This window comes from Papio anubis, chromosome 15, assembly GCF_008728515.1.
Source record: "Papio anubis isolate 15944 chromosome 15, Panubis1.0, whole genome shotgun sequence".
NCBI lineage: Eukaryota > Metazoa > Chordata > Mammalia > Primates > Cercopithecidae > Papio > Papio anubis.
The window spans coordinates 19,445,376-19,472,046 of record NC_044990.1 but is presented as its reverse complement, the minus strand read 5'-3'; the positions used below and the strand labels follow the sequence as shown (position 1 = coordinate 19,472,046).

The window sequence follows — 26,671 nt, the reverse complement described above, 5'->3', positions numbered from 1 at the left end:
GAAGTGTCCACCTTATTAGCATAAACTCAGGTATGGTTGAAAGGGGCTTGTTACGAATAACAAAATATGCTCGTATCCCTTCTAAATGCCAAGGGTTTCAGAAGCTAGGGTGTCAGGAACTAGGGATAAAAGCCAAATAAGATGTTTTTATTGTATCACAATCATGCACCTACTTACGGAATAGTCTTTCTAAAATATCCCTTGGCAGTTTGGGCAACATAGTGAGACCCCATCTCCAGAAAAAGTAAAAATATTCACAGTGCATGGTGGCAAGAGCCTGTAATCCCAGCTCTTCAGGAGGCTGAAGTGGGAGATCTCTTGAGCCTGGGAGGCTGAGGCTGTAGTGAGCTGTGATTACAGCACTACACTCCAGCCTGGGTGACAGAATGAGACCCTGTCTCAAAAAAATCAAATAAAAATATCCCTCAGGAATGCATAATGTTCATATATGGAAACCCTCAATACCTTTCTACTTGTAGGATAAAGTCCAAAATCCTTAGCTTAACATTCAAATTCCTCCATCAAACTGGGTTCTTAGGCCAACTATTTCAGTGTTACCCTTTTTTTTTTTCCTTTGAGACAGTGTCTCGCTCTGTCACTAAGTCTGGAGTGCAGTGGCACAATCTTGGCTTACTGCAATCACCGCTTCCTGGGGCTCAAGCGATCCTCAGCCTCCTGAGTAGCTGGGATCACAGGTGCGTACAGTGCCAGGCTAATTTTTCTTGTATTTTTGTAGAAAGGGTTTTTTGCCATGTTGCCTAGGCTGGTCTCCAACTCCTGGGCTCAAGGATCCGCCCCCCCGCTTAGCCTCCCAAAGTGCTGAGATTACAGGAGTGAGCCCTTGTACCCTGCCGATGTTTTCCTTAAAATGCAAATTTTTGGTTCCACTCCATACTTACTGAATTTGCATCTCATGGGAAAGCTGTACAATTTGCATTTTTTTTTTTCTGAGACAGTCTCGTTCTGTCGCCCAGGCTGGAGTGCAGTGGCACAATCTCGGCTCACTGCAACCTCCGCCTCCCAGGTTCAAGCAATCTTCCTGTCTCAGCCTCCCAAGTAGCTGGGACTACAGGTGCCTGCCACCTTGCCCTGCTGATTTTTGTATTTGTAGTAGAGACGGGGTTTCACCATATTGGTCAGGCTGGTCTCGAACTCCTGACCTCAGGTGATCCACCCGCCTCGGCCTCCCAAAGTGCTGCGATTACAGGTGTGAGTCACCGTGCCCAGCACAGTTTGCATTTTTAACTAGTATTGTATATTCCTTGCTACACAGAGTAGCCCTAAATTAGCAGCAACATCATCTGGAAACATTTTAGAAATACAGAACTCCAGGCCCTGCTCCAGACCTAATGAATCAGAATAATATAGACATTCAAGTTTGAAAAGCACTAGGTAATCTTAATGTACTCTTGGAAGTTTAAGAACCACTGATCTAGCCCCAACCTATTCTTTTAAGCTTATCCCTTGATGTTGCTCTACATTTATTCATTCAACCAACACCTATTGGGTAGGGTATCAAGCATGGCTTTACATAGTCATGGAACTCGTTGTACAAAGTTGAAAAAGTATGATGTCCACCCTCCAGAGACACACTGGGATTAATGAATGAAGCGGCATACTGCTGCGTGTGACCAGCCAGTGGCTCTCACCGTCCACTTAGAATAAAGGGATCAATATTTTGGGCACACCCATAACCCATTCATGGTACATTAGCTAGGGAGCTCTCCCTTATGTGCTAGTATTTCTTAAGATTTCATTCTTGGATCTCTTCCCACTGCACATGCTTCTTTGACAATCTCATCCACTTCTATTGGCTCAGTCACTATATTATGTCTTGACTCTCTCTAGCCCTAACAAAACCTAGTCTCCAACTCCTGAACAGGACATGGCTGTCTGTGCTAGGCCTCTCCACACCAAATCATTGACTCGACATTGTTTATTAAGGAAGGACCTGGGATACTACTGTCACTGTCCTTAACCTATAAACTTACTGCCTTCTTCACTTTCCATTTATGCTGTAACCCTCTGTAGTATTGCGTTTGCCTCATTACCCTGAAATCATTGTTACAGAGGTCACTAAGAGTAACCAATCTCTATATTGCCGAATTCCATGATCCTTCCGTTCGTGGACCTCTCCAGCAATTGATAACCTTTTGTAACTCACATTTCCTTTAAACTCTCTATTGCCTTCAGTTTTGCCCAATCTGAAGTGCTCACCTCCCCTATCGTTCTGCTTCTGTAATATTTCCCCATTTTACCATGTGAATAATAATTTCCTAATGTTCCCCTTGGGTTGTTCCAGAAACTTTTTCAAAGACTGGAGTTCCCCCAAGTTTTATCGAAAGGTCATCGTTCTTATGTTCTGTTTTCACCTTATCCCTTTCCAATCTGTTCTCCCCAGTGCAATAGGAGCGTCAATTTAATTATGTCAGTCCTTCAGTGGTTCTTTCATCTCAGACAGAGTTGAGGCCCTGTGTGGTCTCACCTTTTCTTTATCTCACCAGCCTGATCATCAAGTTCTACTCTCCAAGACATCACATCGATTAGAATAAGGATGCTTTCAATTGCAAGAAACAAACAGAAAAACCCAACTCAAAATTATTAAATAATACAAAACAAAAAGTCTGCAGTTTGGAGGCTTCTGGGTTGGTTAATTCAGGAGCTCAGTGGTAACATTGAGGTACCAGGTTTCTCCATCCTTCTGCTTTCACTTTCCTTGGGATATTGGTTTGGTCTTCCAGGATGGCTCTTGCTAAAGGTAGCTGCAGTAGTTTATTCTGTATTTCTGTTTATCAATAAGGAGACCTTTCCTGGAAGCCCTGAGCAGACATCTCACACATGGCTCATTGACTACATGAGTCATATACCCCTTCCTAAACCATATTGCTGGCCAGCCATGTGGGATTACCACAAATCACTTAGTCATGTGCTGGAGAATCAAAATTGGCGCTCCACAGCAAGGAAGAAGGGAGGAATGAGTATCCTACTGTTAATGTATGTAAGTCCATCTTCCTACACATACACTAAAACATGCTCATGTTTATATGAAAAATGTATTTATTTCCCAAAGAGAATCAGCCAGAGTGTCATCCGGATACTCTTATCCAGCTTCATGTCTAAGATCTCTGGTATGATATGCAGCCTTCTTTGTCAACTGGTGGCTGTGGCTCCCTGGTGTTGTCCTCAACAGCCACATCTGATATGAGCCCTGGGAAGAATATTCTTAAGGCGGCTCCCCTTGCCCTTGCCCTTGCCCTTCCCCTTCCCCTTGCCCTTCCCCTTCCCTTCCTTCTTTCTTTATTATTTTTTGAGACAGAGTTTTGCTCTGTTGCCCAGGCTGGAGTGCAGTGGCACCATCTCAGCCCACTGCAACCTCCACCTCCTAGGTTCAAGCGATTCTCCTGCCTTAGCCTCCCGAGTAGCTGAGAAGACAGGTGCACGCCACCACGCCCGGCTAATTTTTGTATTTTTAGTAGGGACAGGGTTTCACCATATTGGCCAGGCTGGTCTCAAACTCCTGACCTCAGGTGATCCACCCACCTCAGCCTCCCAAGGTGCTGATTACAGGCTTGAGTCACTGCGCCGGGCCTTAGAGTACATTTCTTTCTTCCTTTTTTTTTTTTTTTTTTTTGAGATGGATCTCACTGTCGCCCAGGCTGGAGTGCAGTGGTGCGATCTCTGCTCACTGCAAGCTCCACCTCCCGGGTTTACGCCATTCTCCTGCCTCAGCCTCCCGAGTAGCTGGGACTACAGGCACCCGCCACCATGCCCGGCTAATTTTTTTGTATTTTTAGTAGAGACGGGATTTCACCGTGTTAGCCAGGATGGTCTTGATCTCCCGACCTCATGATCCGCCTGCCTCGGCCTCACAAAGTGCTGGGATAACAGGTGTGAGCCACCACGCCCGGCCCTTTCTTTCTTTTTCTTTTCTTTTCTTTTTTTTTTTTTTTTAGACAGAGTCTCACTCCATCGCCCAGGCTGGAGTGCAATGGCATGATCTCAGCTCACTGCAACCTCTGCCTCCTGGGTTCAAGTGATTCTCCCGGCTTAGCCTCCCAAGTAGCTGGATTACAGGTGCCTGCCACTACGGCCAGCTAATTTTTGTATTTTGAGTAGAGATGGGGTTTCACCATGTTGCCCAGGCTGGTCTCAAACTCCTGACCTCAGGTGATCCGCCCACCTCAGCCTCTCAAAATGCTGGGATTACAAGCATGAGCCATCGTGCCTGGCCCTCAACTTCTAAAAGGCAAAAGCCTCTGGGATTTTTAGTTTTATTTTATTTCAGAGATGGGGTCTTATTATATTGCCTAGGCTGGTCTCGGACTCCTGGCCTCAAGCGAACTTCTGGCCTCCTGCCTCACCCCCCAGTAGCTGAGATTACAGGCATGACCATGCCCCACTTGGGATTTTGATTAGGATCATGTTGAGTCTATAGGTCAGTCTGGGAAGATCTCAACAATACTGGGTCTTTTTGACTAATGGAGGAGCTCTCCATTTTTCAGTCTTCTTTAATTTTCTTTTTGAGACAGAGTCTTCCTCCGACAACAGTCCAGGCTGGAGTGCAGTGGCACGATCTCGGCTCACTGCCAGCTCCACTTCCCAGGTTCACGGCATTCTCCTGCCTCAGCCTCCCGGGTAACTGGAATTACAGGCACCCGCCACCACGCCCGGCTAATTTTTTTGTATATTTTGTTTTTTTTAGTAGAGACAGAGTTTCACCGTGTTAGCCAGGATGGTCTCGATCTCCAGACATCAGGATCCTCCCTCCTTGGCCTCCCAAAGTGCTGGGATTACGGGCATGAGCCACCGCGCCCGGTCAATTTCTTTTCTTTCTTTCTTTCTTTTTTTTTTTTTTATTTTTTTGAGACGGAGTTTCACTCTTGTTGCCCAGGCTGGAGTGCAATGGAATGATCTTGGCTCACCGCAACCACTGCCTACCGGGTTCAAGTGATTCTCCTGCTTCAGCCTCCTGCATAGCTGGGATTACAGGCATGTGCCACCACGCCCGACTAATTTTGTATTTTCAGTAGAGACATGGTTTCTCCATGTTTGTCAGGCTGGTCTTGAACTTCCGACCTCAGATGATCCGCCCGTCTCGGCCTCCCAAGTCTTCTTTCACTCCTTTCAGCAATGATTTATAGTTTCCAGTGCCCAGGTCTTGCATACGTCTTGTCAGATTTACTTGTCAGTATTTAATATTTTTTATGTTACTGTAAATGTCATGGCTTTTTACATTTTAATTTTTGATTATTAGTGATTTTGCTTTAAATCTTTTTTCTATTTTATTAAAGTATAACTTTGTAAAGTGCACAAATCCATATATATAACTTTGTAAGGTGCACATATTCATAAACCTCTCTTTGGGAAAGCTTTATTGTGAAAAAGATACAAATAAGATATTCTTGTTAGATTCAGTTCGAAAGGAAATTATCAAGTGTAATACACTTACTTAAGGACGGCCTCAACATTAGATTGGGAAGATTTTCTCTTTCAAATGAATGAAAATAATCCCTCTCATAGATGTTAGGTAGATGTTAGGTAACACAGTATAAGTGACTAAATATTTTCACTCTTCGAGTTGAAGACCAATTATCCTTCAAGAAATGTCCCCTAATCCAGCATGGTTATTCATCACCTTCTTTAAATTACCCAAGCGAAGTACATTGGCATATTTAGTTGTGTCATTTGCATATGAAAACATATTTCATCAATGACTTCTTAAGTATTTGTCTCTCCTTCCTCCCAAGGTTTCAATAAACGGATGCCAAGAATTTATGGAGAAAATTATAAAAGTTTACTAAAAGATATGAGAAACTGAATGAATGAAGCAAGCAATTGTATTCATGGACAGGAAAAGGCAATACAAGGGAAAAATATCATTTCTCCCCAAACTAGTCTGCAAAATCAAAATAAAGTGAACAATTTTTGTTGTTGTTGTTGTTGCTGCTGTTGTTTTTTTAAAGAGAAAGAGGCTCGCACTGTTGCCCAGGCTGGAGTGCAGTGGCACGATCATAGCCTCAACCTCCTGGGCTCAAGCGATCCTCCTGCCTCAGCCTCCCAAATAGCTGAGGCACACGCCACCGTGCTTGGCTAATGCTTTCTATTTATTTTTTGTACAGACAAGTTCTCCCTATCTCGCCCAGGCTGGTCTTGAACTCCTGGGCTCAATTTTTCTGCCTTGGCCTCCCAAAGTGCTGAGATTACAGGCATGAGCTACTGCACCCGGGCTGCACAAATCTTGTGTATAACTTGATAAAATTGTATGTCTCAATACACTTCTGTGATTACCAGCCAGATCAAGATATGTAACATTTCCTGCATCCAAGAAGGTTTCTTCGTGCCCGTGCTCCCCACGCTCCCTGACAACCAGGAGATTCCCTTATGATTCCTCTCACTACAGTTTTTTATCTTCATATAAATGGAATGAATCATGATGTACTCTGGCCTCTTTACCTCAACTTATGTATATAAGATGCATCCATATTGTTGTGTATAGTAGTAGTACATTCTTATTCATTGCTATGTAATTTTTTTATCCAATTTGAGGACATTTCGATTATTTCCAGTTTTTGCTACTGTGGATAAGGCTGCGATGAATATTCTTGTATATGATCATAAATACTCGGGTATATGCCCAGTGGTAGGATTATTGGGTAGTATGGTTTGTGTATAACTAGCTTTAGTAGATAGTGTCTGATATAGTTTGGGTATGTGTCCTCACCCAAACCTCATGTCAAATTATAATCCCCAATGTTGGAGGTTGGGCCCGATGGGAGGTAATTGGATCATGGGAGTGGGTTTCTTATGAATGATTAAGTACCATCCCCCTTAATACTGTCTTTGCAACAGTGAGTGAGTTCTTGGGAGATCTGGTTGTTTAAAAGTGTGTGGCACCTCCCCCCACCCTACTTGCTCTTGCTCCTGCCACGTAAGATACCGTCTCTACCTTTGCCTTCTGCTATGATCAGAAGCTTCCTGAGGCCTCCCCAAAAGCAGAAGCTGCTATGCTTCTTGTGCAGTCTGCAGAAGCATGAGCCAATTAAACATTTTTTTCTTTACAAATTACCCAGTCTCAGGTATTTCTTTATAGCAATGCAAGAACAGACTAATACAGTGACACACAGTTTTCCAAAATGATTAACCAATTTAAACGCTCACCAACAATGGGTGAAACATATAGTTGCTTGTCAATGCTTGGTATTGGAAGTCCTTTTAATTTAAGTCATTCTGGTGGTAGTTTTGGAATCTTGTTATAATTTCAATGTCCATGATACAGCTATATATATATATATATATTTTTTTTTTTGAGACAGAGTCTGACTCTGTTGCCCAGGTTGGAGTGCAGTGGTGCCATCTTGCTCACTGCAACTTCCGCCTCCCAGGTTAGAGCGATTTTGTGCCTCAGACTCCCTAGTAGCTGGGATTACAGGTGCTCACCACAGCTGCCCAGTTAATTTTTGTGTTTTTAGTAGAGATGGGGTTTTGTCATGTTGCCCAGGCTGGTCTCCAACTCCGGGCCTCAAGGGATCCACCTACCTCAACCTCCCAAAATGCTGGGATTACAGGCGTGAGCCACCGCGCCCGGCCATGACATAGCTATTAATATAGACCTTTTCACATTGGGCCTATACGTCAATCTTGGAATTCGCCCTTTCAGAGACTATTCGTATTTATATGCATATTGATGCATGGCAGGGGCTGGTATACACACCTTGGTGTATGGCTGAGCCATAACTGGAGCATACCTGAAAATAACCCTATTCTAAGTGTGTTTGGAGTCCTAGCCTAAGGAATCCAGGAGTAGCCAACACTAAGATTCACTCTTTATCTATGAGGGACATCCACACCCGTGCCCCATCTCTTGGAACACAGGCTGTACAGTGGATCAGGGCCCTTTGTTTTGGGTTAAATGGATGTTGCTAGAAGGAGGGTGCTAAGTGAAAATGCTGTATAGACTACATGCCTTTTTTATGAACAGTAGCAGTTCTCCTGGCCAGCCCACCACCACTGGACCACCCCTGTATGTAAGTCCTGAATAAACCTTATATCTCCTTCGCGGGCTCCGCCTCTCCTATAGTGCCATCGCAATTGGAATCAATGGGGATCCGGAAGGACAACTGGCCATTTAGATAACATGTGAAAATTAACCAATGTAATTGGTTACATTGTAACATTATTTAAAATATTATTTTTAAATTATTATATAACAGTAACATATTATTATTAAAAAATACATATGAACATTTCAATAAAGGCAGAAAAAGCACTTGATATTGAATGCTTTCCTCCTGATGTTATAACCAAGACAAGGAAGTCCATTATCACTATTTCTATTCAATGGTGGACATACTAGCCAGTAACAAAACTAAAAGGTATAAAGATAACAGAGAAGTTAAACCACCTTTATTCACAGATTCCAAGATTGTGATCACATAAATTCCAAAAGACTCTACACAGTATTACAAATAATAGGGGAACTTAGCAAGATGCTTGAATATAACATCAATATGTAAAAATCAATAGCGTTCCTGTAGTCTTACAACAAATGAGAATATTTAACAAATGCTATTTAACATCACATTCAAAACACTACTCAAGAGGAAATCTAATGAAAGATATGTGTGATCTCTATACTGCAATCTATCCAAGCACAGCTGCATTAAAGTATAAATACGTGTACAATCTACAAAACATTGCCAGGAGAAATTAGAGGCCCTTAAATAAACGGCCTCTTAAATGAACTGAAGGACTTAATATTGTTAATATACTAGTTATCCCCAAACAGATCTACAGATCCAATGCAAGCCCAGTACAAATTCCAGCAGTTTTGTTTTTTTTAAAAACTGACAAACTAATTCCAAAATTCACCTAGAAATACAATGGCCTTAGAATAAGCCAAAGCAATCTTGGGAGAATAAAGTCACAGGACTTCGAGACTTATTATAAAGCTACATTAATTAACACAGTTTGGTAGTGGTATAAAGGTAGATAAAGACCACTCCCTCCAGCTCCCCAATCTGCCCCCATCCCTGGAACGCGCTAGCACCTTTCCCCATCCGATCTGCATGGGTCAAAGGGCGCTGAGGGAGGGCCTGACCGACTGGGGTGGGAAACAAAGCGGCCCTGAGATCACTTCAGACCACCTTCCGCCCCTCAGTGCTTTCGGATAGAAAAGGTTTTCCTTCTTGATCTGGGAAACCCAGAGAAAATCCTGAGCTGTGGAGTTATGAGGAAGGGAATGAATAGCACGCGGGCGCCGGGCGCGTCTCCCCGGAACCAGAGGCTATTAGGTCAGAACGATTTCCAGCGAGTCCCAGCCCTTTTCCATTCCCAGCGCAATGATCGCGGGAATCTAGGCGCCATCCAGGCCCCTCTGTTCCCTGAAAAGACCGCGCAGCCGCCAGTGACATCACGGAGACGAAAGCCATGATAAAATCTAGGGAAAACGGAGCTTGAAGTAGCTTGTGTTATTATTATTATTATATTTTTGAGACAGAGTCTCGCTCTGTCGCCCAGGCAGGAGTGCAGTGGCACAATCTTGACCCACTGTAACCTCTGCTGCCCGGGTTCAAGGCATTCTCTTGCCTCAGCCTCCCGAGTAGCTGGGATTACAGGCGCGTGCCACTACGCCCGGCTAGTTTTTATATTTTTAGTAGACAGGGTTTCAGCATCTTGGCCAGGCTGGTCTTGAACTCCTGACCTCGTGATCCACCCGTCTCGGCCTCCCAAAGTGCTGGGATTATAGGCGTGAGCCACGACGCCCGGCCTGTAGCTTCTGTTATTAACGGACAAGCAAACGCCCCTGCCCGTACACGTTCCTGAAGGAGAACGGTGTGTTACAAAAGTGCATCTGAGATACTACTCCTGGAGGCTCTGTCGAGTGCCCGCGGGCGTGGGCGCGGAGGAAAAGAGGGAGAACCCGTAGGCCCAGGCCTCCGTAACCATAGCTGCGAGGGGGCGGGGACTGTGAGCGCGGGTCCCGGGCCAGGGTGCCGGCTGGGAGAACTCGCTCCTCCACTGACCCAGCCGGCCACGCGCCCGCGGGTCGCCTCCCCGTCCCGCTAGTAGCACGCTGCGTGGCTGCTGGTTGGCTACTTAGGACGGAAGCTCGGTTGGTGTTTCTGCAGAAGTTTTCTCCTTGGGCAGTGGCGGAATTTCTGAGCGCGGTAGTAGCAGCTCCGGCGGCAGCAACAGTGACTACGAGGGATGGCGGCGGCTGCAGCAGGACCTGCAGCATCCCAGAGGTGCGTGTTTTTCCTTCCCTTTGCTATTTATTTTATCCCCCTTTCCTTGGTCAGTGGGCTCTGCTGGAGTCGTTTTTCTGGCAGATTTTTCCAGAGCTTGTCAGATGCTCTAATCGACCGGGACCCCCAGGCGGCGTTAGAGGGGAGAGAGCCTTTTCTGCTGCCTCCACTCCCGGCTGACCCGCCTCCTGCCAGCACCGCCTGATTGGCACCCAGGCTCTAGGGATGCTGCGTCTCGGCCCCAGTGTTGAGATTCTCTGTCTCCTTTCTCTGTCTCCCGGTAGCCGCGTTACCTCAGACTCCTCTTGTCTTGCCCTTTCCACTTCCAGACTCCTGCATTCCTGAAGCTTCTGAGAAAAACCTCCTTTATTTATTGGGAGCATGGTTGGCATCTGTAGTTGGGCTGAAAGGATTTTTTTTTTTTTTTTTAATGGCGTTTATGACTAGAAGAGAAAAGTGGACTCTGGGCTCGATGAAAATTAATTTTTTCGTTTGATAATCATTGTTGCCATTCTTATATAAAAGTGTCGGTATGATGTCAGTCTACTGGAACAAAAACCTTCTCCCTCACGTCCCTGAAACTTTCCAGATGTCTTGTCATAGTTCTTTATTCACTCATTTGTTTATCAGAAATTTTTTAGGAGTTGCTGTGTGCAAAGGCGCTGATTGCTATGGGTTAGTCTTAGTTATATACTCAGCTAACCTAGAAATCACTTCTCGTAGGTGTGTAGTGAAGACAAACTATAAAGCTGTAAAGGAATGTAAAAGAGCAAGAGTTAATAAGAGTTAAAGAAGAGCCTAAAGATAAATGATGCTGTGGGTCACAGAATTGTAACAGGAGATCTTTTTTGGTTTTTGTTCTGTTTCTTTTTGCTTTAAAGCACAGAAAAAAAGGAAACCCTGTTTTGTTGTTATGATCTAACATAAGTAAGGTTAACAATTTCAGGCAAGACAGCATCTTTTCTAGCTATGGCTTTTATAAGAAATGTGCCACAGGGTACTAGAGCCTCTGTTAAGGTGATAGTTGAGCAGAGACCTGAAGGAACAAGAGAATGAGCTTGGAAGCTCTGGGAAAGAACATTCCAGGCAGGACCAAGAGCCAGTGCAGAGATCCTGAAGTAGGAATGAAGTGGGTCTGTATATGGAGCAGCAAAAAGGCCCTTTTTGTTAGAGAGCCCATTTGATTAGGAGATAAGGTTGGACAGGAACTAGGAGCCAGGTCCTGTAAGGCCTTTTAGGGTCCAGGTATGTTTTTCGAATCTAAATATATAGACCTTTAGATACCAGCAATAAGGCTTCTGGGATCAGTTTTGGGATAATGTTACAGGAAGCAGTGAGAATTTTTCTCCATAATTTTTTATATTAGATAGCTATTACTTTGAATTACATTTCTTAATTGTCATGTTAGGCCTAGTGCTTCCTTTGGAAATCCAGTTTATATAAAAGTTGCTTTTAGGCTGGGCGCAGTGGCCCATGTCTGTAAAATTAGCTGGGCCATGGTGGCAGGTGCCTGAAATCGCAGCTACTTGGGAGGCTGAGGCAGGAGAATCGCTTGAACCTGGGAAGCGGAGGTTGCAGTGAGCTGAGATCATGACACTGCACTCCAGCCTGGGTGACAGAGTGAGACTCTGTCTCAAAAAAAAAAAAAAAAAGTTGCTTTTAAAGAATATTAATATAATGAACTTCATTGTCACTTTCCATCTTATTTTACTTATTATTATTATTTTTGAGACAGGGTCTCACAATCTCGGCTCACTGCAACCTCTGCCTCCCAGGTTCAAGTGATTCTCCTGCCTCAGCCTCCCAAGTAGCTGGGATTACAGGCGCACACCACCACACCTGGCTAATTTTTGTACTTTTTAGTAGAGATGGAGTTTGGCCATGTTGGCCAGGCTGGTCTCAAACTCCTGATCTCAGGTGATCCGCCCGCCTCAGCCTCCCAAAGTGCTGGGATTACAGGTGTGACTGCACCTGGCTTCAAATTTTTTATTGAGGCATATATGATACATGTAAATAACACAAATTTTAAGTCTACAGTTTGATGAGTTTTTACCTATGTGTACACCACCCAGATCAAGATATAGAGCGTCTCCATTCATAAAGTTCCTTCATGCTCCTTCCCAGCCAGCAATTCTTCTTACTGTCCTGCTGACTCCTGTTTTCACCTCCATCACCATCAGTTCGTTTTGCTTGATATTGACTCATAAACAGAATCATATAGTAGGTGCTTTATTCAATGTAGGCAGTCTGTTCTTGCTTTAATCATTACATGAGTATACATCCATATTGTGTGAAGCAGTAGTTCTTTTGCATTGCTGTGTAGTATTCCGTTGCATAATTGTATAAATATATGTTGTATGAATGTAAGTATAGCACAGTTTATTCTGATTGGACATCTGGTTTATTTCTAGTTATTAGCTAGCATAAGTAAAGCTTCTGTGAGTACTCTTGTGTGTATTCTGGTGAACACATGCATTTCTTTCTTTTGATTATATATACCTAGGAGTAGAATTGCATAGAATAGTCATGTGGATAGCACTAGTACCTTGGTTTTTAATGTGTGGCTCTTGGACCAGCAGTATCAGGATCACCTGGCAATTCATCAGAAGTGCAAATTGTCATTGAAAATCCTTATGGGCCAGGTGTGGTGGCTCACGCCTGTAATCCCAGCACTTTGGGAGGCCGAGGCGGGTGGATCACCTGAGGTCAGAAGTTTAAGACCAGCCTGGCCAACATAGTGAAACCCCGTCTCTATTAAAAATACAAAAAATTAGCTGGGCCCTGGTGGCAGGTGCCTGAAATCCCAGCTACTTGGGAGGCTGAGGCAGGAGAATTGCTTGAACCTGGGAGGTGGAGGTTGCAGTGAGCCGAGATCACACCATTGTACTCCAGCCTGGGTGAGAAAGTGAGATTTCGTTGTTTTAAAAAATGTCCTTATGACTCATGTAGTCCAGTACTTCTTACTCTTCCTTTTCACAGTGTACATAAGAAAGCAGACCTGGCTGAGTGTGGTGGCTCATGCCTGTAATCTTACCCCTTTGGGAGGCTGAGGTGGGAGGATCACATGAGACTAGGAGTTTGAGATCAGGAGTTCAAGACCAGCCTAGGCAACATAAAGATACCTCATTTCTTAAAAAGAAAACTGAGACCCAAGTAAATCCAAATGATCTGTCATAGAGACACACCAGTTACGGCAGAAGGGGGACCTCAGGACACAGGTTTCCCAAATTTTAGTCTAGTGCTATAGAACAGTGGTCCTCAAAGGTATGGGCTCCAGTTGAGCTGCAGCATCAACATATTAGAAATGCAAATTATTTATTTATTTATTTGAGACAGAGTCTTGCTCTGTCGCCCAGGCTGGAATGCAGTGGTGCAATCTCAGCTCACTGCAACCTCCACCTCCCAGGTTCAAGCAATTCTCCTGTGTCTGCTTCCCAATTAGCTGGGATTACAGGCATGTGTAACCACACCCAGCTGATTTTTATAGATTTAGTAGAGACGGGGTTTCACTGTGTTGGCCAGGCTGGTCTCAAACTCTTAGCCTCAAATGATCCACTACCCTCAGCCTCCCAAAGTGCTGGGATTACAGGCGTGAGCCACTGTGCCTGGCCCTAGAAATGCAAATTCTCAGGACCCACCACAGACCCCTAATCAGAAACCTTGGGTGTGGGGAGGATGATCATGATAAGAACCAGCTGTGTTAAGAAGAAATGTTCTTTTTAAACTGTGAGATGACCTCACAAAAATGAACAGATCAATGTAAATTATTAAATAATTGGTAGTGATAAGTAGGGCTGAAACCTTGATGATGAATGGGAGGGTATTTCTCCTGGATTTTCCCAAGGGCTGCTTTAACAGCCATTTGGGATTCAGGTCACTTGGTATCATGTGAGTTAAAATGTGTATATTTTATATAAGGTCATCCAATTAGGAATAAAGGGGAATTGTTCTTATCACATATGCTGTTTCACATTTTTCATTCGTTCAACGAAGAATGAACATTAAGTGGTGAATGTTGTAGTGGAAATCAGGACTCTCAGGATGAAAAAACTTCAATAAGTGAGTTTTCAGTCTAGTGGAAAGACAAGTCAACAGATCATTAAAATATAAGGTAACTACTGTAATGGTGTTGTGTATAAAAGAGCATAGCAGAATAGAATCTGACTGAGGGAGTTAAAAAACTTTACAGAGGAGGTTGCAAAATTCAGTAGGGAGGAAAAACATGTGAATTTTGAGAATCGTTCAAGGCCCAGTGTGTGTGGTGGTTAAGAGTCCAGGCTCTGGAGTCAGAGACTCTTGGGTCAAAATTCTGGTTTCATGGTAACTGTGTAACTTTGGTAAGGTTCCTGTCATCACTCCAGAGCAGACTTCTCATCTGTCAAATGGGAACAAATAGGACCTACTTGAAAGGGTTATTATGAGGATAAGTGAGGTACCCTGTATTGTATGCTTAGTACAGTGCCAGGCACATGGCAAAGACTACATAACTGTTCTGTTTTGGGAATAATACAAGTTGTTAGTAGTATTAGAACATAAAATGTGAGGAGGCAAGTGCCAGGAGATAAAGGCTAAACAAGGGGAGAGAGGCCAGGCCATCAAAGGCATTAAAGCTCAGCAGATGGTTTTCATTTTTATCATATGATCATGGAGATCTGTGAAGAATTTGGAGGAAAGAAATGAAATTTTCTGAATTACAAAACCTACTTTAAAAGCAGAGTAGATAATGAATTGGAGGAGTCACAAGGGATAGTGGATCGCAGGAAGATGGTGGTGCAGACCCGGTCAAAGATGAATATCTGCATGAAGGGCAGTGATTGAGGGCATGGAGGGGAGTTGTTTTATGTAAAATGCACTGGACTTGATGATTGGAATATAAGGGATGACTCCCGAGTTTCTGGCTGGCGGAATGTAGTAGGAATTGGTGCCTTTCACTTAAATGGCACCTAGGATGATAGCACTTAAAGACTGCATTCAGCATGAGGGAATAGGTTTGCAGAGAGGAAGTAGTTTTAGATTTTGAATATTTGTCTGTGAATTGCCTCTGGGACATTTCGGGTGAAGTCTAGAGAAAACAATGCTGATACTGCACGGGAGCACTGTTTAGGCTCTCAAGATAGACTTGAGTCATCAGGATGATTCAAGACATATGTGAAGCCCCGATACCACTTAAAGAGTCAAAGAATGTTTCTAAAGGGGAGGAAGTCTAAGTACTGAGCCCAAGGAAAACATTAGATTTTTAATTTTTATTTATTTTTCATTTTTTTATTTTTTGAGACAGAGTTTTGCTCTTGTCACTCAGGCTGAAATGCAATGGCACAGTCTCGGCTCACTGCAACCTCTGCCTCCTGGGTTCAAGCGATTCTCCTGCCTCAGCCTCCTGAGTAGCTGGGATTACAGGCATGCACACCATGCCTGGCTAATTTTGTGTTTTTAGTAGAGATGGGGTTTTGCCATGTTGGCCAGGCTGGTCTTGAACTTCTGACCTCAGATGATCCACCCATCTCGGCCTCCTAAAGTGCTGGAATTACAGGTGTGAACCACCGTGCCCAACCCAGAAAACATTAGTTTTTAAGAAGCAAACAGAATGGTAAGCTGAAAGAACTTACCTTTCAGCTTGCTGGATTTGATAAGGGGTTACTAGTGGCTTTGAGAAGATTGAGACTAGAGAGGCAAACATTTTTATATTTTGTGGCAAAGGAGATGTGGTCAAATTAGAGATTGGGGAAAAGGCAGAAAAATGTCTGCAAGGAGAGAAATCAATACTTTTCACTGAGTGCTTACTGGGTGCCAGGTATAGATCTAAGTAAGCCCAAAACCCTGGATTGATCTTCAGTTCATCTTATCCTGCATTGGCAAGTCTTGCTGGTTCTAATATATTCCAGCTCCTTATATTTCTCTTCATCACCTCTGTGGCTAACATCCTTTTGTAGCCTAGACTTAAGGTAGAAGTTTTCTAAGAAGTTTCCGTTTCCAGTCCTGATTTGTTATTATGTATTCACCATACAGCAACCAGAATGACATTTAAAAAGAGTAAATTGGACCATGTCTCTCTCCTACTAACAACGAACTTTCCATGGCTTTCCATCGCACCTAAGGTCCAAATGTCTTATAACAGCCTGCAAGGTACAAAGTGAGGCCCTTGAAGCAGCATCTTATAGCTTCTTTGCTCTCTTAGTTGGAGCCACACTTTCTTTCTGTTGATCGAATGTAACCCCAGGTGAGTTGAGGGGCATCTGTATTCATTGCTTTGTGAGAATTATGCTACTAGGTTAAAGCAAAGTCAGTGACACATGTGGCTATTGAAACAATTTTACGATTTAAGATGGAAAAATCCCTAGAGTTTGTGGGCAGTTGGCAGAAAATAAAAGTGCTCCTGTGTTCCTGCGCTTGTCCTTGATCTCCCTAGTTGTGTAATCTCTTACATAATTATTTTTCCAGCTACCACACCTACATGTTGTGACTGCACAGGGTGAAAAAGTTTTAATCTCTCTAATGTTAACTCTTGATCAGTTGCTATAGCCATCTATTAGATTGTATCTGGCTTTGAACAGAATGTTTAATTGCATTTTATTAGAGTTGTGTGCTATTGATAGAGGATAAGAGAGGGCAACGTAAGCTTGATGCTGTATGTATGTATTTATAGCAGGTATGATTCAACTTTAAATATAAAGTTACAGTTCTATTATTTTGTTAACCTAGTATGTGATAGGAGATCTATACTTAATATATTTTAATATAGTGATGATTGAAATAACTGCAAGGTGTAGATGAAACTGATGGATTTCACATTCCTTTTTTGTTTATCATTTGGAATTTACTCTATTTAACTGACTAGAGAACATCCTATTCTTCAATCAAGCTGAATAGGCTACATTTAACGCTATGAAAGCTCTATATCTATTAGCTTTATATCCCATCTTGTTTCTGTTGATAAGTGTAACTTTATTCTTTAAGTAAGAAACTGCTTTAATTCCTTTGTATAATGATATTTTGGAACAAGCAAGTATGTACAATTAAAGTGAAATTCCTTCTGAAGTAAGTTCTAAAATTGAATTTTATTGGAAATGGTACTAGATGTTAATAGTATTTTAGAAAGTGTCTTGGCATACTAACATATACTTAAAATAAATTTTTTCTTTCAACAATAGAAAATACTAAGATGTTTTTATTTAGAAAGAAGGCTATTTTCCAGATCTTGTGTGTGTGTTAATTTGTTATTTTTAAATATGTTCATGCAGGATATGTGAATACCATTAAAAAAACTATGCTGCTGCTCTAGAAACTTTTATAGAAGGACAAAAATTAGATAGTAAGTATTACATTATAATTTTATAAACGTATCCATTTCTGTCTTAAATAGCAAAGCTGAATTTTGTTAGTGTTAATCTCAACTTAATTACAGAAACCCAATACCTATTTTTCTCATCTTAATTACATTTCATATTGTTTGCAGATATGAGATCACTTAAAATTGGTTAAATCAGTCTTTTAGCATTTAAACCACAGATAAACTTACCATTAGAAGTAAAAAAAACTATATGGAAACACTTAACATGCTCTCTCTACTTAGTCTGGCTTTGTTTTTTTCTAATGGAGAAATGAAAGTTTAATTTGCTTTCTTGGTCAGAAGTCTGTTCATTTTAAGTTAACCAGAATGCTGAGATGGGAAATCTTAACAATAAGGTTTTTATAGAGGAATGAAGTGTATATTTCGATAAATTATGAGAGGGTACAGAAGAAACACAGAGTTTTGAGAGTATTGTGAGTTTTTAATGTTGTATTTTTTAGGGGAATATATGAAAATTATCACAGCAGTGTGGATATCTATACATATATAGAAATTGTGAGAGCAAGAATTTTAAAATCGGAAAAATACTAAGAGGTTGTGAGTGATCCCAGAAAATTGTAGACTACATAATCCTACTTGTACTATTATTTTATCTTTATGTTATGATAGAATTTTATCACAATTCTCTAAAGCAGTGGTTCTTAACTGGAAATATTTTGTTTCCCAGGAAACTTTAGTCAATGTTTGAAGAGATTTTTGGTTATCATGAATGTTGGATGGGGGATGAGCTACTGACATGTAATGAATATAAACCAGGGGTGCTACTAAATATCCTCTAATGCCCAGGACAGTCCTGCCCAACACAGAAGTATCTGGTTCAAAATGTCAGTAGTGCTGAGTTAAGAAACTCTGCTCTTACGTATTATATGTTAAATTCTTACTCTGTCCTGCTTTAAATGTTTGCTTTTCTGCTGTATATCTGTTCAATAAAAAGATTTTAGGCCTGATTACACAAATGGAAGCTACAAATTAGGAAAGGAAAGGTCTGGGTGACAGGGCTTATTCTCAAATGTGCTTATCCCAGTTTCAGTTTTGGCATGTGAGTAATAGGGCTATTCAGTCAGCAAGACAGCATATCTACACTCCTAGCAAATTCTAGAGTCAAGTTATCTAGTGCCTTGATACATATGTGAAAACCCTGAAAAAACACGAGTCATACCGTCCTCTACATTTTCTTTTTTTTTGAGACAAGGTCTCACTCTGTTGCCCAGGCTGGAGTACAATAGTGCGGTCTTAGGCCATTGCACCCTCCTCCTCCTGGGCTCAAGTGATCCACCCACTCCAGCCTCCCAAGTAACTGGGGCTACAAGTACGTGCCACCACATCTGACTAATTTTTGCTTTTTTTTTTTTTTTTTTCAGAGACAGGGTTTTGCCATGTTGCAAAGGCTGGTCTTGAACTCCTGGGCTCAAGCGATCCGCCTGCCTCGGCCTCCCAAAGTGCTGGGGTTACAGGTGTGAGCCGTTGTGCCTGGCCTCATCCTCTACCTTTCTAGGTTCTATTACTTTTAAGAGCAATAGAAAAGTTTCCTACCTAAATTCCTTTCTTGTTTTTCTTTTTTTGGGGGCTGGGGGCGCAGAGTCTTGCTCTGTCACCCGGGCTTGAGTGCAATGGCACCGTCATAGTTCACTGCAGCCTTGAATTCCAGGGCTCAAGCCATCCTTCTGCCTCTGCCTCCTGAGTAGCTGGGACTACAGGCATGTGCCACCACACTGAGCTAATTCGTTAAACTTTTTTTTGTAGAGACGAGGTCTTGCTACACTGCCCAAACTGGCCTCTGAACTCCTGGCCTCAAGTGATCCTACTGCCTTGGCCTCCCAAAGTGCTGGCATTACAGACATGAGCCACTGCACCTGGCCCCGAAATGCTTTTCTTGAATAATCTGTCTTGTCTTGCCTTGTCTTTTGTTTTCTTTCTTTCTCTCTCTCTCTTTTCTTTTTTCTTTTCTTTCCTTTCTTTTCTTTCTTTCTCCATGGAGTCTCACCCTGTCGCCCAGGCTGGAGTGCAATGGCACAATCTTGGCTCACTGCAACCTCTGCCTCCTGGGTTCAAGTGATCCTCTTGCCTCAGCCTCCCGAGTAGCTGGGATTACAGGTGCACAGCACCACACCCAGCTAATTTTTTGTATCTTTAGTAGAGACGGAGTTTTACCATGTTAGCCAGGCTGGTCTCAAACTCCTGACCTCGTGATCTGCCCGCCTCTGCTCCCAAAGTGCTGGGATTACAGACATGAACCACTGCGCCCAGCCGAATAAAATCTTAATATCATGCCATTGACATTTATTCTCTAATTATTTCAGAGGTGGCCTTCAGAAGAAGGCCTCCTGGTAAAATTGGTATTGAGGATATTTCACTGAAAAGCAAATTTATCTATAAATTTAAATCCAGGAAAAATTTAAGTTAAACTTTTATGCTTCTAGTTTTATCAGACAGGGTAAAAAATTTGTAACTCAGAATATTACCTTTTCCCCTCTCTGTGTGACAGATTGCTTGGTTTTAGTTACTAATTATTTAAAATAATAAGTTATTCAAAGCTAGGATTTTGATGGAATAGTTCTTCTCTAGAATATAGTGTGTGTGTGAGAGTGTATTTAAAATTTTTATTAAGGCCCATGTAGTTGTATTTCTTTTATAAATTAGTAAATTGGAAAATTTTGTTTTAAGAAATTTTTAATTTAAAATTTCTAGATTGCTCTTGCCTGCAGTTATCTTGAATTAGTAAGCTTTTATTTAGAGTACTTTCAATATTTTTAACTTATTTTACTATGCACTGTGTTTAAATGTAATCATTGTTCTGTATCCCCAGAGATGAAAAAGTTGTTTATGGATATATTTACACTATTATCTGTAAGTATATAATTTATCACCTGTAGCCTCTCGACTGCCATGTAGCTTGGAGATATGACAAAACTTTACAGAATTTAAAGATGCTTCTCGTTGTTGGTAGGAAAGGCATGGTAACAGATAAAGCCACTGAGAGAATAGTAGACTGAATAGGTAGCTGCATTGAAGAGCAAGCTGGGGCTGGGACAGGCTTATGGGCCTCAACTCAGCTCCCAGTTACCAAGCCTCCTCCCTAACCTAACTAATGGCATATTGGGAGTCTGATTTAGTTCTGACTTTGTTGTGTGTATGAGGAAGCTTCTCTAAGGGCAGAGGGGTTGAGGGAAATGTACATTATTTATATCTGTGAAATTAGTAAGGTTGACTGTAGTTAAAATTAATTTAAAAAAACCAAAATGTTTCAGGGTGAACAATTAAATGTTAAACTATGGGTATATTTATAGCTATAACAGTTTGCCATTAACTTCTGTTAAGACAGGTTTTATTCACTGCGGACTCCCCAGTGCCAAGAACAGTGCCTGGGATGCAGTAAGTATTTGATAATTATTTGCTAATTAATAGGTTGTGCAGATGAGTGATGTGATCTTTTTTTCTTTCTAGGTGCAGATTTTAATGTCAGTGACTGAATTAAAAGGTGTTGAGAAGCTCAGAATGGTATGTAGGTCTCCCATGATATTTCAATTTAAAAAGAAGTAAACATTTGAAATTTTTTGGTTTAAACAAATTTGTTTTTACCTTTATAATTTATTTTAAATAATACATGTTTCCTTAAATATAGACTTCCAAAATTACACTGGTTTTGCCTAGCTTCTTATGTTGAAAAGGAGATTTGGGTGGATTTACTTGTATGGGCAACAGAGCGAGACTCTATCTCAAAAAAAAAAAAAAGTACAAACTACTATTAAGATGACTCTGCTTTTTGTTTTGTTTTTTTAATTAAGCTGAATTTTATGTTACTTTATTATGAGGGAACAGTAAATAATTTAAATTACAGTTTAAGTAACTAAGTTTTAGATTCCTTTATATTTTCAAAAAGAAAGATATACAATAGAATTAATATTCTTAGTAAGAAATTACTAAGGAGTCTAGGCTGGGCACGGTGGCTCACACCTGTAATCACTTTGGGAGGTTGAGGCAGGTGGATCACGAGGTCAGGAGGTGAAGACCATCCTGGCCAACATCGTAAAACCCCATCTCTACTAAAAAAAAAAATACAAAAATTAGCTGGGTGTGGTGGTGCGTGCCTATAGTCCCAGGTACACGGGAGGCTGAGGCAGGAGAATGGCTTGAACCTCGGAGGCGGAGGCTGCAGTGAGCCGAGATCATGCCACTGCACTCCAGCCTGGGTGACAGAACGAGACTCCAGCTCAAAAAAATAAACGACTAAGGAGTCTAAAATGAATTCAGGAGGCAAAATGAAACTACTTTTCTTTAGTTGAAAGGTATGAAGAATTGGCTTGCTTAATCCGTATGTTTGTACAATAAAAATCATATAAATATACTGCCTATAAATGTACTGTCACCTGAAAATGCTTCCTTTTTATGTTTTAATAGGCTCAGTATCTGAGATGGTACGTCCAGAGTTTTCATTCTTCATGTTTTTATTTACTTATGTTAAATTTCAAGTACCAAATATACTTAAGTCAGGACTCAGGATGAGCTCTCTGTCAGTTAAATATTAAGCAATTCCATTTAAGCACCGGTTCCTCTAGGAAGTGAAATAAAATCATTTTTGATAGATACAGAAGTTTCTAGTCATGAAATTTATTGGGCTATTTCAATGAATTTATTGTGTGGTTAAAATTGATTTGGTATATTTTAGTATGAACAAAATGATTATTTTATCTGTTCCTTACTAAAACCTTATTACATTTATTTAGGTCCAACAGTTTGAATCACTTGTAGGGCTTTTTATGATAGGCTAAGACAAAAGTTAAGGAAAATTGGAAATGTTTATCTCTAATTCAGTGTAATGTTTATTGTTTTGGACATGAAGGCCTTCAAGTCTTTTCAATTATTAAAAATTACGGTGGAATTGAATAGAGTAACTTTTAATTTTTTTTTTTTTTTTTTAAAGACAGGGTCTTGCTCTATTATGCAGGCTGGAGTGCAGTGGCGCCATCATAGCTCACTGCAGCCTCGAACTCCTGGGCTCAAGCAGTTTTCCTATCTCAGCCTCCCAAGTAGCTGGGACTACAGCTGCTTGTCACTGCACCAAGCCTACTAATATATGTTCTATTTCTTTAAAACGCTTTTTAGGCTGGGTGCAGTGACTTACACCTGTAATCCCAACACTTTGGGAGGCTGACGCAGGAGGATCAGTTGAGGTCAGGAGTTCAAGACCAGGCTGGGCAACATAGTGAAACCCTGTCTCTACTAAAAATACAAAAATTAGCCAGGTGTGGTGGTGGGTGCCTGCAATCCCAGCTACTCACGAAGCTGAGGTGGGAGAATCCCTGGAGCCTGGGAGGTGGAGGTGGCAGTGACCCAAAATCATGCCACTGCACTCCAGTCTGGGCGACAGAGCGAGACTCCATCTCAAAAAAAAAAAAAAAAAAAAAGTACAAACTACTATTAAGATGAATCTGCTTTTTTGTTTTGTTTTTTAATTAAGCTGAATTTTATGTTACTTTATTATGAGGGAACAGTGAATAATTTAAATTACACTTTAAGTAACTAAGTTTTAGATTCCTTTATATTTTCAAAAAGAAAGATATACAATAGAATTAATATTCAGATAATATTTAACTGTTACTCAAAATATGTAGATAATAGCCAGGCGCGGTAGCTCATGCCCCAACCCACTTTGGGAGGTTTTAGCTGCCGGATCACCTTATGTCAGGGAGCCAGAGACCACTGGCCACATGGTGAAACCAAGATTCTACTAAAAATACAGAATTAGCCGGGTGTGGTGGTGACCTGTAATCCCAGCGCTTTGTCTAGGGAGGCTGAAGCAGAAGAAATCCTCACGAGCCTCCAGGGAAACAGGTTGCAGCCACAGACCTATACCAGTGCACTCCAGCCTGGGTAACAGAGTGAGACTCTGCCTCAGTTAAAAAATATATAGATAGATAATAGTGTGTGGCTTTAGTAAGAAAGCAGAAAAGAAACTGAAAACCCAAGAAATCTGACTCTGATCTTTGTTGTCTCTGTGAATTTAGTCTGAAAGTACAAATGACTATGACTAAATTTTCAGTGCCTTTGAAAGGAAGTCCGTGGACCAAATGAGCTCTGGAACCCTTTCAGCTGTAAAATTATATGAAGGTATAATGATGTTAATGCGAATACATGATATAGACAGGCTTTTTCCATTACTACTCCTTTTATATTTTATTTATTTATTTATTTTTGAGACAGAGTCTTGCTCTGTTGTCCAGGCTGGAGTACAGTGGTGCAACCCCAGCTCACTGCAACCTCCACCTCCTGGGTTCAAGTGATTCTCCTGCCTCAGCCTTCTGAGTAGCTGGGACTACAGGAGCCCACCACCATGCCCTCCGGCCATTGATTTAGAGTATATTTCAGCAGAGATGGATTCACCACATAATGGACTGGTCTCAAAAACTCTGACTTTATGATCTCACTGCCTTGGTCTCCCAAAGCACTTTCAGATTACAGGCTCTGGCTTACTAAGCACCTTTTATACAAAGTCCTGTAGCATACTGTGTTACTACTATTTATTAACTTGAAGTTCTAAGGACATGTGAAGTTTCCTATTGTGGAATAGGATCAGGGTTGGCCTGTGTCGTGGAGAATGGTAACTGGGCCTTCAGAAAGGAGACAGGTTCAGAGGGTTGGAGCAGGAAGTGTAAAGTAAAGTAGTTTTTTGCATCTAGCTAAAAAGGATCTGCCTATTTATTTATTTAAAGATTGTCAGGAACAGAGCTGTTTAATTATGAGGCAGATTTATGAAAAGCTGCTTGGGACAATAGAAAGTGAGAAAAGGGATGAAATCTTGTCAAGATTTTTGTTTGTTTGTTTGTTTGTTTTGAGACAGAGTTTCGTTCTTGTTGCCCAAGCTGGAGTGCAGTGGCACGATCTCAGCTCACTGCAACCTCCACCTCCCGGGTTCAAGTAATTCTCTTGCCTCAGCCTCCTGAGTAGCTGGGGTTATAGGTACATGCCACCACGCCTGGCTAATTTTTGTATTTTTAGTAGAGATGGGGTTTCTCCATGTTGGCCAAGCTGGTCTCGAAGTCCTGACCTCAGGTGATCCACCCACCTTGGCCTCCCAAAGTGCTGAGATGATAGGTGTGAGCCACCATGCCCAGCCCTTATCAGGATTTTGGTCTGTCTCTGGTCCTATCCACATAGTGTAGAATTTGCTTAATAAAATAGTTTTGAGTAATCAAGCACAAAACTCTAGGTAGATTTGAAAGGGATGTAGTTCTGAAATTTATGAATTTGATTTTTTTGGTGTATGTCTGTCAAGAGATTGCTAATGCAGGTCCATTGGAAGTAATTCACATTGAGTGTGAATAAATGATAAATGACTTAAGAACTTGTATTACTGAGCCATCTCATATACTGGTGGAAGAATAGCATGTGCGGTAAATACACAGGTCTGTGTCGCTAGAATTGAGGATGTAATTAAGCACTCTCATCTCCCATTGTTTTTTCTGTTTTGAATCTTGCATTTGTTGATTTTAACTATTCTTCAATCCTACTTACTATGTTCTCAATTTGTCTTTTCTTCCCTTTCCTCTTTAAATGCTAAGTAACTACTTTTCTTCCTTGTATAGCAGTTCATGTATACATTTCATATCCCTCATGCCTATGTAAGTCTTTGAGGATAAGAAGCATGTCTTATTTGTATTTTTGTATGTGCCCCAGTTAGGGTTCCCAGATAAAGTACAGCATGCTCAATTAAGTTTGTATTTCTGATAAACAATGAATGTTTTATTTTTTTATTTTATTTTTTTTTTTGAGACAGAGTCTCACTATGTCGCCCAGGCTGGAGTGCAGTGACCCAATCTTGGCTCACTGCAACCTCTGCCTCTCTGGTTCAAGCGATTCTCCTGTCTCAGCCTCCTGAGTAGTTGGGATTACAGGCATGCGCTACCACACCCAGCTAATTTTTGTATTTTTAGTAGAGATGGGTTTTCACTATGTTGGCCAGGCTGGACTCGAACTCCTGACCTCAAGTGATCTGCCCGCTTTGGCCTCCTAAAGTGTTGGGATTATGGGCATGAGCCATTACACCTGGCCTAATTTTTTATTTTATAAGTATGTTCTGTATTGTATTTTTGTTTGCTAAACTTGGTAGCCCTTGCCGTGTGTATTGTGCAGCAGGTGCTTAGTTCAGTGAATGAATCAAAATTGGGTTCTAGTTTTAGTCCTGTTAGACATTGGCAGAGTATTTTTAGTCCTAGTTTTGCAGGTGGAAAAAATCTGAAATTAATGGACTCTAAATCTTTCCCCAAGTTTACCTAGTTAACTAAATTGCTCAGCCTGGCCCAGGAGACATACATACATTTCTGACTCCCAGCCAAACTAGTGCATCTTTGCTTAGTTTTTTCTAAGTTTTGAATCGAAGAACTTAGATTCTAAGGATTTGTTCTAAAGGATGATTATTTTTCTTGTCTTGACCCTGGAATCTCCATATATATATCTATATATCTATAGATATATATACACACACACATACACACACACACACACAAATATATTCTTGTTAGATTACTAACTCTAAAAACTATTTGGGGAAAAAATTGAAAGAAGTTTTTCTTAATTATGTCTGAAGGGAAATAAATGATAAAAATCTTTCAATTTCCTTTTTAATACAGTAGAGGGAGACAGTATTAGAATACTGAAAATAAAATCTGTGAGTTACTGAGGCTCACTTTGTGGACACTAAGAGAGAACAGTACTAAAATATTTTGTTTTGCATATATTCAGATATCTTGATTGTATTTCACTGTTCAGATATCTTGAATCTTTGTAAATTGAGAGAAGATGCATTTTGCTGGGGAGAATCTGCTTAGTATTAGAGATTCTGTAAAATTTGCAGCTTTTAAGCTACAAGGGTGATTAAGGGTGATTTCTATGCTTTTGAGAATTCTCTTCTTTCCCACCTTCAAGGTTGAATGAATGTTGCATATCCATGTGTAGTCAGTGGTTAAGTGTTATTAATTTGAGTGATGTATAATTTGCAATGAAAGTAGGAAGAGAAAGAGGTAAAACCTTGAAATTAATGAAATAGCATTTCTTAACTATTTTACAATATAGTATTTAATAT

At 41.2% G+C, this 26,671-nt stretch overlaps 2 long non-coding RNA genes across 6 annotated transcripts in view; both read left to right on the top strand.

Moving 5' to 3' along the window:
* Positions 1-1,130: 1,130 nt before the first annotated feature.
* Positions 1,131-5,910, top strand: LOC108582783. The gene is made up of 2 exons (XR_001896586.2): positions 1,131-2,998; positions 5,748-5,910. It is a non-coding gene; the product is annotated as an uncharacterized LOC108582783 (long non-coding RNA).
* Positions 5,911-9,698: 3,788 nt separating this feature from the next.
* LOC101019497 overlaps positions 9,699-26,671 on the top strand; it is a 68,019-nt gene continuing 51,046 nt past the window's right edge. Inside the window, exons 1-3 of one of the 5 annotated variants that reach the window (XR_004178674.1) lie at positions 9,699-10,244; positions 17,483-17,553; positions 20,399-21,090. This is a non-coding gene — a long non-coding RNA (uncharacterized LOC101019497). Of the gene's footprint in view, positions 10,245-15,716; positions 16,891-17,482; positions 17,554-20,398; positions 21,091-26,671 lie in introns of those variants that run through there. The other 4 variants (XR_001896779.3, XR_002518322.2, XR_001896784.3 and 1 more) reach the window with 4 other exon arrangements.